The sequence below is a fragment of the Fundulus heteroclitus genome, chromosome 17, assembly GCF_011125445.2.
Source record: "Fundulus heteroclitus isolate FHET01 chromosome 17, MU-UCD_Fhet_4.1, whole genome shotgun sequence".
Classification (NCBI taxonomy): Eukaryota; Metazoa; Chordata; class Actinopteri; order Cyprinodontiformes; family Fundulidae; genus Fundulus; species Fundulus heteroclitus.
Window position 1 is genome coordinate 1,920,999 of NC_046377.1, and position 10,910 is coordinate 1,931,908.

At 40.5% G+C, this 10,910-nt stretch overlaps 1 long non-coding RNA gene across 1 annotated transcript; it reads right to left on the reverse strand.

Moving 5' to 3' along the window:
* Positions 1 to 494: 494 nt before the first annotated feature.
* LOC118566616 lies at positions 495 to 843 on the reverse strand. Its single transcript, XR_004933151.1, has 2 exons — positions 668 to 843; positions 495 to 635 (listed from the first exon to the last, which is right to left on the reverse strand). It is a non-coding gene; the product is annotated as an uncharacterized LOC118566616 (long non-coding RNA).
* Between the last annotated feature and the right edge of the window lie 10,067 nt (positions 844 to 10,910).

A 10,910-nucleotide genomic window follows, 5' to 3' on the forward strand; every position in this document is an offset into this window, starting at 1 on the left:
GCTCGAAGTCCGCTGGCAAGTGCCGGGGAAAGGAAAAACCCTGAGTCACCATGCCTCGGGCAGCGAGCTCACTCGACTACTGAAACATCAAGTCAAGGTCACTGATGCCGAAGTATGTGGGGACTGCCGAGTACGACACCTTCCTAGTGGGATTTTTATCACATGCTGGGACCTGGGTAAAGTTTCCCCTACCTCATGCTTCTGTTCATGGAATGAAGGTAATCTGACGTACTGTACTGCCTGTCAAGAAGAGTTTAAGGAGAGGCGGCTTTTAGAAGTCGGACGTGTCTATGGTGTATAGGCTGCTGTTTATCTCAGATTTTCCATCCATGATGTGGTTGATGACCTATGCTGCCGTGTTCACCTACACCAACGCGGCCTTGGACCCTGACCCGCTGTTCAGTTCCCCCTGGCTGGCTGCCCAGGCCGGAACCTCGGCGTTAAAGGGCCTGTTTTTTTATTTTTTGCTTGCTGCTCAGCTGCGAAGATTTTTATTTTTTTATTTTTTTTCCTGCCAAGATTTTTTCTCTTCAATTTTATAATCATGTAACATTAATTTCCCTAGGGTAAGGTCAATTGTTTTGAGTGGGGAGTCACAATCTTAAGGGTTTGATTCATATGGTTAACTGAAAACTCTGATAATGTCCTGGAGATCAGCTGTTTTGACCTGGATGGACTGTTCTGGGGTCCTGCAGGGACCTTGGCTGTCGAATCTGGTTGACCTCAAGAAGGGGGTGTCAAAATACCTCTAAAATCGGTGGTGTGGTGAGCTCAACCATATTCTCTACCATTCACAAATTAAGAGATAATTTGGAAATTAAAGGTATTACATAAAAAAGATAACATAAAGAGCTCTTTAATTGTGTGTTTAAATTGATTGTTTTCTCTTTATTAAACTGCATGTTTTGACTGATTGTTTTTCTTTCTTACAAAGATCAAGCATTCATGTATTAAATGAGTGAAATGATGATTATTTTAGTGCAGTCCAAGTGTCAGACAGGCTAAGGAGAAAATAGTTTGTGGAAAAAGGAAGTAGCGCTTGGAAGGAGACTGCAGCTGCTGGCTACAGGAAATCTGCCGAGAAGAAAAGAGGAAGTGGAATCAGATGCTTTGGTTCAATGACCTGCTGCCTGGGGTCGGAGAAAGAGGAGCGAAAACTTTTGACTCGGCCAGAGATCTGCATAGGGTGAAAAGTTTATGAGGTGATAAGGTACTGGGTGCAAGTGTTCGGTGGAGAGAGGGGGGGTTGAGGTTTGCAACCTCCCAACGGTTCTCTCAGCACATAAAAGAAGGGTGATTTGGGTACTCGTGGCTCAGATTCTCATCTCAGAAGACATGCAGCGCGGAGCAGAAGAGAAGAAGACCCAAGACGGAAGGACGATCGTGGAGCCAAAGGAAGAACACGGCGCCCGTGTCTCTGAGAACCGCCGAGACTGAGTCAGATTATCTATTTTTCGTGTTTTTCCACAATTCGGGGCCAACGATCTGCAAATCCTGTCAAGAAGAACTGCTGTGGTTTTGACCTGGTTGATGAGAAGATCCTAGATGTCCAGAAGATGCGAGTTGCACCCATGAGATGTCAGCTCTGCAGTTAGACCAACTTCTCAAGCCAAGGAGACGCACCTCAGGCACGGACATCAAGGCAGAGACTCAAGGCGTGAGTCTTTGTGAATGGGGCATCAACGGGACATCGGGTTTGCCATCGAGAGAAGGCACGTTGTTCGGCTGAACAACTCCTTATCCAGCAATCAAAGCCACTATAAGTTTCCATCTGAGGTTCGGGTCAGTTTGCTCCTCTAAATTTAAAATCCTCTCCTAAATATATTAGTAAGCAGCCTTAGATAAGAGATAGGACGTTGATTAAATATTCATTTGTAATCTGTTAAATTGCTTAATGCTGTTTCTAATCCCCTGCCAAAGCGTACTAATTAAAGAAGCATATACAATTTTGTTCAAAGTTGTGGACATTCAATTTGTGAGTCAACATTTTTCCGAGTTCTTCTATGATTGTAAAATAGTCATGGTGCATGATTCTAGAAATATTTTGGAGGTCTTAAAAGGTTGCCTTTAGCCCAAACTATAAAACAACACCCTTAGGGACTTTTGAGTCTTTAAAAAATACTGATCGTGTAACAAGTGCTGATTTATAGGAGTAGGAGCCACCGTTAACTAGGGCGGTGGTCGGGGTACAGGTGGCCTCGGGCTACTAGGTTGCCTGACCTGTCCACTGCAGAAGGGTGTGGCCCTAGGACGAAGGTGGTTAGCTGGTCAGTCGTATCCTACTCATCTAGCTGAAAAGGTCTCACAGGAATTCTAAACAGGGTAATACTCGTTAGATTCAGAGGTCCTTAGAACCCCAGCTAGTTTGAGCTTTAACCCAAAATAGGAAGGAAGTGGGGTTTTAGTTCAAAGCCGGAAATCTGACACTACAGAACAAAAAATGGTATAAATCATAAAAATAAAAATCTATTTTGTTGCAGTCTGAACCAAATAAACAACAGATTGTACGTGAGTATAACGACTTCGCCTCCCAACATCATGTTTAGAATTAGTTTGAAGTGAATTTTAAGAGCCAAAGAATGTGGACGTTTCAGTGATGAGGCAGTGTGGGTCTTGGGAAAAATAATCGTGTAGCTTTGTTACTTTAGTGTTGTTCAGTCATCACAAGCAAATCACGGACTGCTTATGTGTAGAAAAGTGAGACTGTCAGCATCTTCCACTCACTACTGCGTTACACAACCAATGCACAGGTCCTAGATACAAAGTATTCTGGAGACACATTTGAATGGAAAAACGGGAATGCTGGTACATGCAGAATAACAATGCTGGTCCGAACTGGAGCTGATATTATGTTTAAGTCATCTGAAAAATTATTAAGTATTTGTTCTTATTAAAATGTTTGTCTAAAACAGCCACTTACTAATGTAGTGAATGACAGACCAAAAGTGCTCTTAAATCCCTGGGTAAGGTACCAGTCTATTAGATATCCAAGATACTCTCTCTCAAACATTTTGCCTGACTTCCTCTGGATGAATCGGCAAGTAAGTCCTTACCTGACGAACCCAAATACGAGACTTTGCCATCACTACTATCATCTTGGTATGTAGCAGACCAACATTCCCGGAGAAGTTAAAATGTGCAAACGGTCAAAAGCAAAAATATGAATCTTCAAGTTAAAAGACAAACAAACGCTTCCAGAGAGACTATAAGTGTGTAAATAGACATTAGCATGTGAGAAATCCTAATTCAGTGTAAAAATAAGTATATGTCGCCCACATGCCTTTTGTCAAAAATAATTTTTAACACTAAGTAATGGCTTTTTCCAGACCACTCCACCATAGAGCCCCGCTCTATGGTGTCTACAGCTTATTGTGGTCCTATGGACAAATCCGCCAGTCTCTGCTGTGGAGCTCTGCATTAAATGCAGAAGAAGAATTATTATTATGTATACATATATATTTTCTTATTCACCTCACCAACTTCAACCTTGTTTTATGTGACGGACTGATCCATCACAAAAAATCGAATTAACTAACATTTAGATTACAGGTTGGAATGTACGAAAATAGGTAAAAATCCAAGGAGGGTGAATACTTTTGAAACGGCGATGTACGCTGCTGAGAAAGATAAGTGATGCAGTATTTCTGAGAAAAATTTAAGATAATCTGGGCTTCCCTCTGGGTGTTTTTTTTTATGAAATTGTGCTGGAATGAAAACAGCTGCACACAAAAGCTGTGCTATCTTATTTATTTTTTTCCTTTGAAATTCAAATTTTTCTGGTGCATTCTGAAATGCCGTTTTTCTTAAGTGCGTGTGTATTTTCTTACAACGATGGTTTACCGATAGCAAACATACACAATCATTATTGAAGTCTCACAGGGCTCTTTATGCAAAGCAGGACTAATAACCAGTTGCTTAATTCCACACATAACTAAGTATTTAGACCGTAAATAGATGACTATTGTAACTCTTACAACTGAATAACCTTTCTGCTCATGCAGTAAAAACACTGTAGGATTTACAGTTCGTGAAATTTTAAAATCAGCCATTTTCTTCCCCAAATTAAGCCTCAGAATTCATGTGAGAAATCTTTCTAGCTGACAGACTAACATTATGCCTCAAGAGCAGGCTAAATATATGCATATCGTTTTTTATTTTTTTATTTTTTTGCCACTTTAAGAAATTCTTCTTCCTCTCTGGTGCTCAGCAATCTGAGTTGTGAACAACATCCCTTCAGACCAGGGATCCCACATCTCATTTCTAACAAATGATGTGGTGACAAATAACATGCGGGGTACAAATGCATTTACATATAAATTAAAGCCCGGACCCAACTAAAGCTGCGCAGAAATGTTGTGTTATGAGTCAATAATTTAGACTAATGCCTGCAATAACACCCCAGTTACTGTAAAACAATGGAAGCGGATGTCATTTGAATCTAGCCGGTGACAACGGCGGGACCCTAATTTGTTTATTTTTCGTTACCCATTTAGAGGCCTGTGAGGCGAGCGAGATGAGAGCCGACGGCGGAGAGCGGATCTCATCTTTATGCGTTTTATTGATCCCACTTTAGAAAGCTTAGTGAGGCGCAAAAGGCCTCATTGTGCATCTTTATTTTTATCTCGCCAGTATAGAAATGCTGGAAACGCGACCTGGCCGGGTCTCGTGTTAACACGTCTTCAAAAGGGCTCAGCTAACACCGAGTCACAGCGGTAGGATTATTTACAGCTAATAGTGGTGTGGATCTTATTCATTAGAGAAGTTGATGTTAATGGCTCCAAATTGGTCCACACTTTGCTTCCTGTTTAATTAGCTGATACAGGAGAACGGTGCTACAGGGGGCCCTCTCTCTCTCTCACAGGTTTTCAACAAAGCTGGACAGTAATTCGCATAATTTCTTGTTTTCACAAAACGTGGAAGTCAAGGATCCCCACTTAGCCGAAGCAGAGTACATCCTCATTAAAATGCTTTCACACGCTAGCATTTTTCACTCCCTTGCTTGTGTTCAGTTTGTAATGTCAAAACGGCACAATGTTGGTCCAGTGACAAACAGTTGTTTCTGAAACAATACACAGATAGTAGAAATTAAAAGGTACATTTAGAGAAGCTGGGGGGTTCCTGAATCTTGAGTTACTGATTCAAACATGCAATTAAATTCAATAAATTACAATTTATGATGAGGCTTATTGTACAGATTTGTATATATATATATATATATATATATATATATATATATATATATATATATATATATATATATATATATATACATGAACATATAATGTACACTGGGTCAAGTGAGGGAGTCGAGGTTGCTGGATCACTTTAGTGAATGATTCAGAGTAAAATGACTCAGAGTATAATGGATGAGTTAACGTCTATGCCTCAGGATGTATTTCAATAACACTGGGTTTACAGTTACTATCAATAGTAGGCTGTTTGATCCCCGATGTGTTAACTCCATTTTTCCCATATTGTCTGCAGTGAAGTTATTGCCATGGGCACATAACTGTGTAGATCAATCTAACTGGAGGTATTTCTACAGCTAAGAATATATAGTCTTCTTCAAGGAAAAGGATAAATGTAAATAGATCAACTTAAAAGTATATCCATTTACTATATTTTCTAAACGAATAATTAGGCCTCAGCTATACATTTGACTCTTAATTGAAATTAAAAAACACGCAATAATGTCACTAGCTCTGCACTGATCTAATATTCAGGTCTTATTTGGCAAACCAAGGCTACTCCGTGTTATTTGACAAATATAAATTGTTGAACAAAAATCAATTCTGGTGTTCCTCAAGTGTCGATTCTTGGGTTATTTCATTTACCACCTCTATTATCCCCCTAGCTGAGATTGCGGATTAGAACATCTTTTACCATATGGATGCTGACAACACATACTAAATTTATACCTCTGTGTCACCACAGCCAACTACAGTCAGCGTATCCACAGTATCAGTGAGGGAATGGGTCATAAGGTCAATGTATTAATTTGTCTACATTAGTACTGTGATTGTGTCACACTTAACTCACAGAAAAGTGCTTGGCTAAATTACTTTGCTAATGCTATTTCAGATTTTGCTATTAGCAGCTAATGCCATTTCCCAAACTTCACCATTGTGGGACAATGAAGGAATCTCTTATGTTATCTTATTAGTGTCAGCTAATCGTGTGCTTTTACTGACGTCATTTTAAGGCAAATTCTTAGAATATCTCAGATTCTTCGATTTCTCTTTTAATTTTCCCCAGGTAAGATAAAAGTTACTCACAAACCATCATAGGCCAAAGAGACCTCCTATAGTGAAAGCTATGTTAGGAGTAGTGAGGAGGACTGAAGAGTGCCTAAAGCAGGGAAAATAGTGGAAACAGAAAGAGTTGTTTGGCTGATCTACCACCTAAACAGTGGAGGAAATGAGCACATAAGATCAAGGCAAGGCAAGGCAAGGCAAGGCAAATTTATTTGTATAGCACATTTCAGTACAGAGACAATGCAAAGTGCTTTACATGATTAACATATAGGAAAATAAAACAGAATAAAAGCAAGCAGGAATACAATGCAGAAACAAAATAGAACATGGGACAATAGAAATTAAAAGCAAACAAAAGTGCAACGCTAACGTTGTTTTTAAACAAATATTAATAATATTGAATAATTGAGAATAAAAAGTATATCCCTCCATTTTCTGTTGGTTGTGCCATATCCAACCGCTTTATACAAGCAGGCAATCCCAGTAAAATGCTGACAGGTGAGTGCCCATCAATATCAAATAGGTAAAGTCGTAAAATGTACTGCATATCGAGGAAACGTGAGCAAATCGAAATAATTATGAGGATGTAAATAAGGTGTGTTCAAACTATTTTATGCTACGTGACAATTATTACATTTTTGCGAAGTTTCATCACCGTGACTAATATTTCTTCGTCTAGTCTAATTGGCTAATCTCCTTCCACTGATTACTAGGATTTTTTTTTTTTTTTACTTTCTCGTTTCTTGTATCAACCAATCACAGCTCTTAGAATCCACTGTCACACCTAGCAACGCGGTCGACCACGCCTCCTCCGCACTCAGAGGCGCTCTCGGCAACTGTCTGAATCACTCTGAAGCTAAAACTCCTTGGCAGGGATTTTTAGGCTAAGATAAGTCCCTGAGAGGACTCTAACAATCTTTATGGTATTTTTTAAAATTTTGGCTCTGAAGGCTCTCAAATTCACCCAGAGCCGTCTAGTTTAAGCCTAACTTAACAGTTTTAGATGGTTTGTGTGTTGATTGGCAATTTTTATTTGGAATTTTCTCAAAAGCTTTAATTATCTGCTTTTTTCATCACAAAAACTACACAGATAGTTTAACTTTTTTGTTAAACCTTAATGTTGCTGACTGAAGACGGGAACCATGCAAGCTTGTTGTTGACCCTGCTTTGATTAATCTTTTTCATTTGAGAAATTCAGCATTTAGCTCTTAAGTTTCTAGTGTCATTGAAATACAGCGAGACGCTGCTTTTTTGTTCTTTGGTTTTTCTAATTTCTTCATTTTTCCCGACAGTAATTAAAACCCAGCTCCGTCTTGCTATGAAAGGCCTGATACTGTGATACTATCTTTCAAACATGGGCCCCATTTTCCTTTCTTTTTTTTTTTACATAACTATGATCCTAATATGTCTTTGCATTTGATTTGCCACATAATTTGCCCATCTAGAGTTGAGATTAGGCTCTTTTGCAAACAGCAAGATGACACAGACAGGAAACATAAATGTATGTGAGGAGAAAACCTACATTTGCTAGACTAACAAATGGCCTGTAAATGATTAGGCTGTGTGCGTTTAGTTAAGGACTTCCATTATTGATAAATCCCTTGGCTCTCAGTCTAATCCCAAGTATCAGATTGAATGTATTAGTTTGTTTCCGTGGTTTGGTCTGGATCAGAAGCGCAGATACCGAGTTCTGAACGTGTTTCTTTGACACAGCAAATATTATTGCCATAGTTTTAACGTGAGAATTACAAAAGCGAAGAAACAGAGTCACTCAAAAAAAGGTTATAACTGAAATCAATAGTATTATTAAAAGAGAAAATAGAATTTATTCCTCATCACAAGTTTATCTACAATCCTGAAAATTCCCTGCTGTGGCCTAATTAAAACAAAGTAACTTCAGCTCTAAAAACGGCCTCTGAATACTTTCTAAAGGAAGATCTACGCTGCAGCCATGTCCTCTCCAGAGTCTCCTTCTTTAAATCCTCATTCAGTTCAGAAGGTTCTGGTTTCAGACAAAGCCATGAACCATGTTGCACTTGTCTTTCAAAAACACTGCATTGTACCGACCTCTCAAGCCCAACCTCACCGCTCTCATTCGGGCCTCCATGGTCGTCTGAAACTGAAACTCTAGAGCAGGGGTGTCAAACTCATTTCTATATGGGGCCACTTTGGCGTCATGAAGTCATTAAAAGGGCCGGTTGCACGTGTATAGACGATACTTTTCATTTCATAATTACATTCCAGTTCACACAGTAGTATAAAAAATGGACAGTAACATAAAAGTAGCAACCTTAGGCCCAATTTATACAGTTTATCTGCAAGAAAAGTTGATATTGGGGTGAGTTACACTTACAGGAGGCACAGATTTAGCCACTTTATACACTTTAAAAGGATATATGCCTCTACTTTATGACATGATGCCTTTTTTTTTTGCTCTTGAGGGCCGGATTATTTACCTTGACGGGCCGGATTCGGCCCGCGGGCCTTGAGTTTGACACCTGTGCTCTAGAGGATCCTTTTTTTGTTGCAAAAAGCTGTTAAACGAGAGTTCATCCCTGTTTTCTGACCTTGCTCGCGTGCACATCAGCGCACGCGCCAGTCAGACTGGAACTGCCCCTCGCATCCCAGCGACGCAAGTTTGTTTTGTCAGCCCAACAGAATATAATTCAGTGGTGTAAAATTCACGTTGGGTTGCATCACTCCGTACCTTCTCCGCTGCCACCCTGATGAAACTGTAAACTGAATGCTTTGGGTTTTTGCATGGCACAGCAATTGATTGCAATTTTACCTTCCCAGGCAGCCTCGCTCCCCGCTCCCACCGCGCGTGTGGGCTTGCGCATGATTAGGTCGACTGTGACAAACGCACATTTCTGTAAAACGAAGCCCAGGGCCCCCCCAGCCGGAGTCGCGCCGGTGGGCGGGTTGAAGTGCAACACGTCAAAATGTGAATACACCTCCGCCTGCCTCCACCTTGGCCTCGCAGCTGCGTCTTCGGCGGGCCGGCGCCTCTCCCTCGCCGGGAAGGTTAATGTGTTTTCCCCGAAAGCGGCCATTTGGGGGGGGGGGGGGGGGGGGGGCGTTGTTCAAACTTTCGTCGGCGGCTAAAACATTTTGACGGCAAATTAGAAGCCAGCCTCTCTGGGAGCATATGTTGCAGCATATGTTGCACAGGCATCTCGTTGTGTTTTGCTTTGTTGCTGTCATCTCCTCAGATGCTCCATTATTTCCGCCGTGAGAGGAATCATCTTTGACAGGCCTCTTGCTCACCTTGTTCTGGAAAAATGTTTCCTCTCGCTGACATGGTTGATTATAGGAGAAAAATGTATTATTAGGACAGAAATGTGGGATACCTGCAGTAATGAACTGCATCACTGTATGCGGGTGTGTCTTAATTAGGGAGAATATCATCAAAAAAGGTGAAAAGCGTTGCGGTAATTCAGTTTGAAAAGAAAAACTAATATTTTACATATATTTATTTAACCCACAGAGAGATAGTTCAAGCCTTATTTCTGTTCATTTGGCTTAAAAACTGAAGAAAATTCGGTTTCAATAAAAACGATGCTGCATAAAACCCCTAAAAATGATCACTTGTTCAGAAATGTTATGTTACGATCAATGGGAAAAACGCTGACTCGACAGTTGTCCAGCATGCATTTACACTCTCCACAATAAGGAGGGAACGAAAACATAAAGACTCATGCTAAAAACATTGGCTGTTCACAGAGTGCCTCCTCCAGGCATAATAATGGAAAGCTGAACAGAAGGAAAAAGTGGAGTAGCAAAATGCGCACAAGAATCTGGGATAAGCAGTGAAATAAACAGGAAATAAAAGGGAAATTCTCCACAGGTGGGCTGAAGCTGGTGTGTCCAGGTTATTGGCTTTATTTCTCACACTCCCTGTGTCAAGCTACTCCTGGACCAGAGACAAGGAAGCATCTCACCTGAGCCCCTGAGAAAAAAATTAAATAACTGAAATGTTGTTGTACAGTTGGTCCAAAGTATTTCATCCTCGGATCAGCCCACATTTTTGTATTTCATTTGGAAATCAAAGTCGCAGAGCCGGGATGAAGAGAGGAGAGGAACTGTATCCAAGCTGCCCGAGGCCAAGCGTGAAGCTCCCAAAGACAGCGAGGATTTGGGGAGCCGTACCATCTGCTGGTGTTGGGTCCGCTGTGTGTTACCAGGTCCAACGTCGGCACAGCCGTCTACCAGGAAGGTTTGGAGCACTTTGTGGTTTCCTCTGCTGACAAGCTTTGTGAAGATGCACCGAAATAATAGTTTGCACATGGACAGGAAGGAGGACAATCTCAGTTTTGTGAACTGTATCAGTGTGAACAGGGCTTTGATGACAACGTGACTCACTGATGTCATATTAGCTTAATTAGGAAGTCAAACTTTCCTACATGTTCACCATTTATGAACCACAAACAGATTTGACTTTAAATGACTAAGACTAGTAATAGGATTTCCGACTATTTTAAAGGTGCTTGTAGATACGTTTCTTTCAAGGAGCCGTTGAAACTGGTTCATTTTATTTAAAAGATATTTGGTTTTAAAAGCTAGGTGGAAGTAACTCATTTTATTCGCTTTAATGAACCAATGTGTACTATTTGGACCAAAATCACTTTTTAAGGGTTGATGCAAATTACTCTTTGA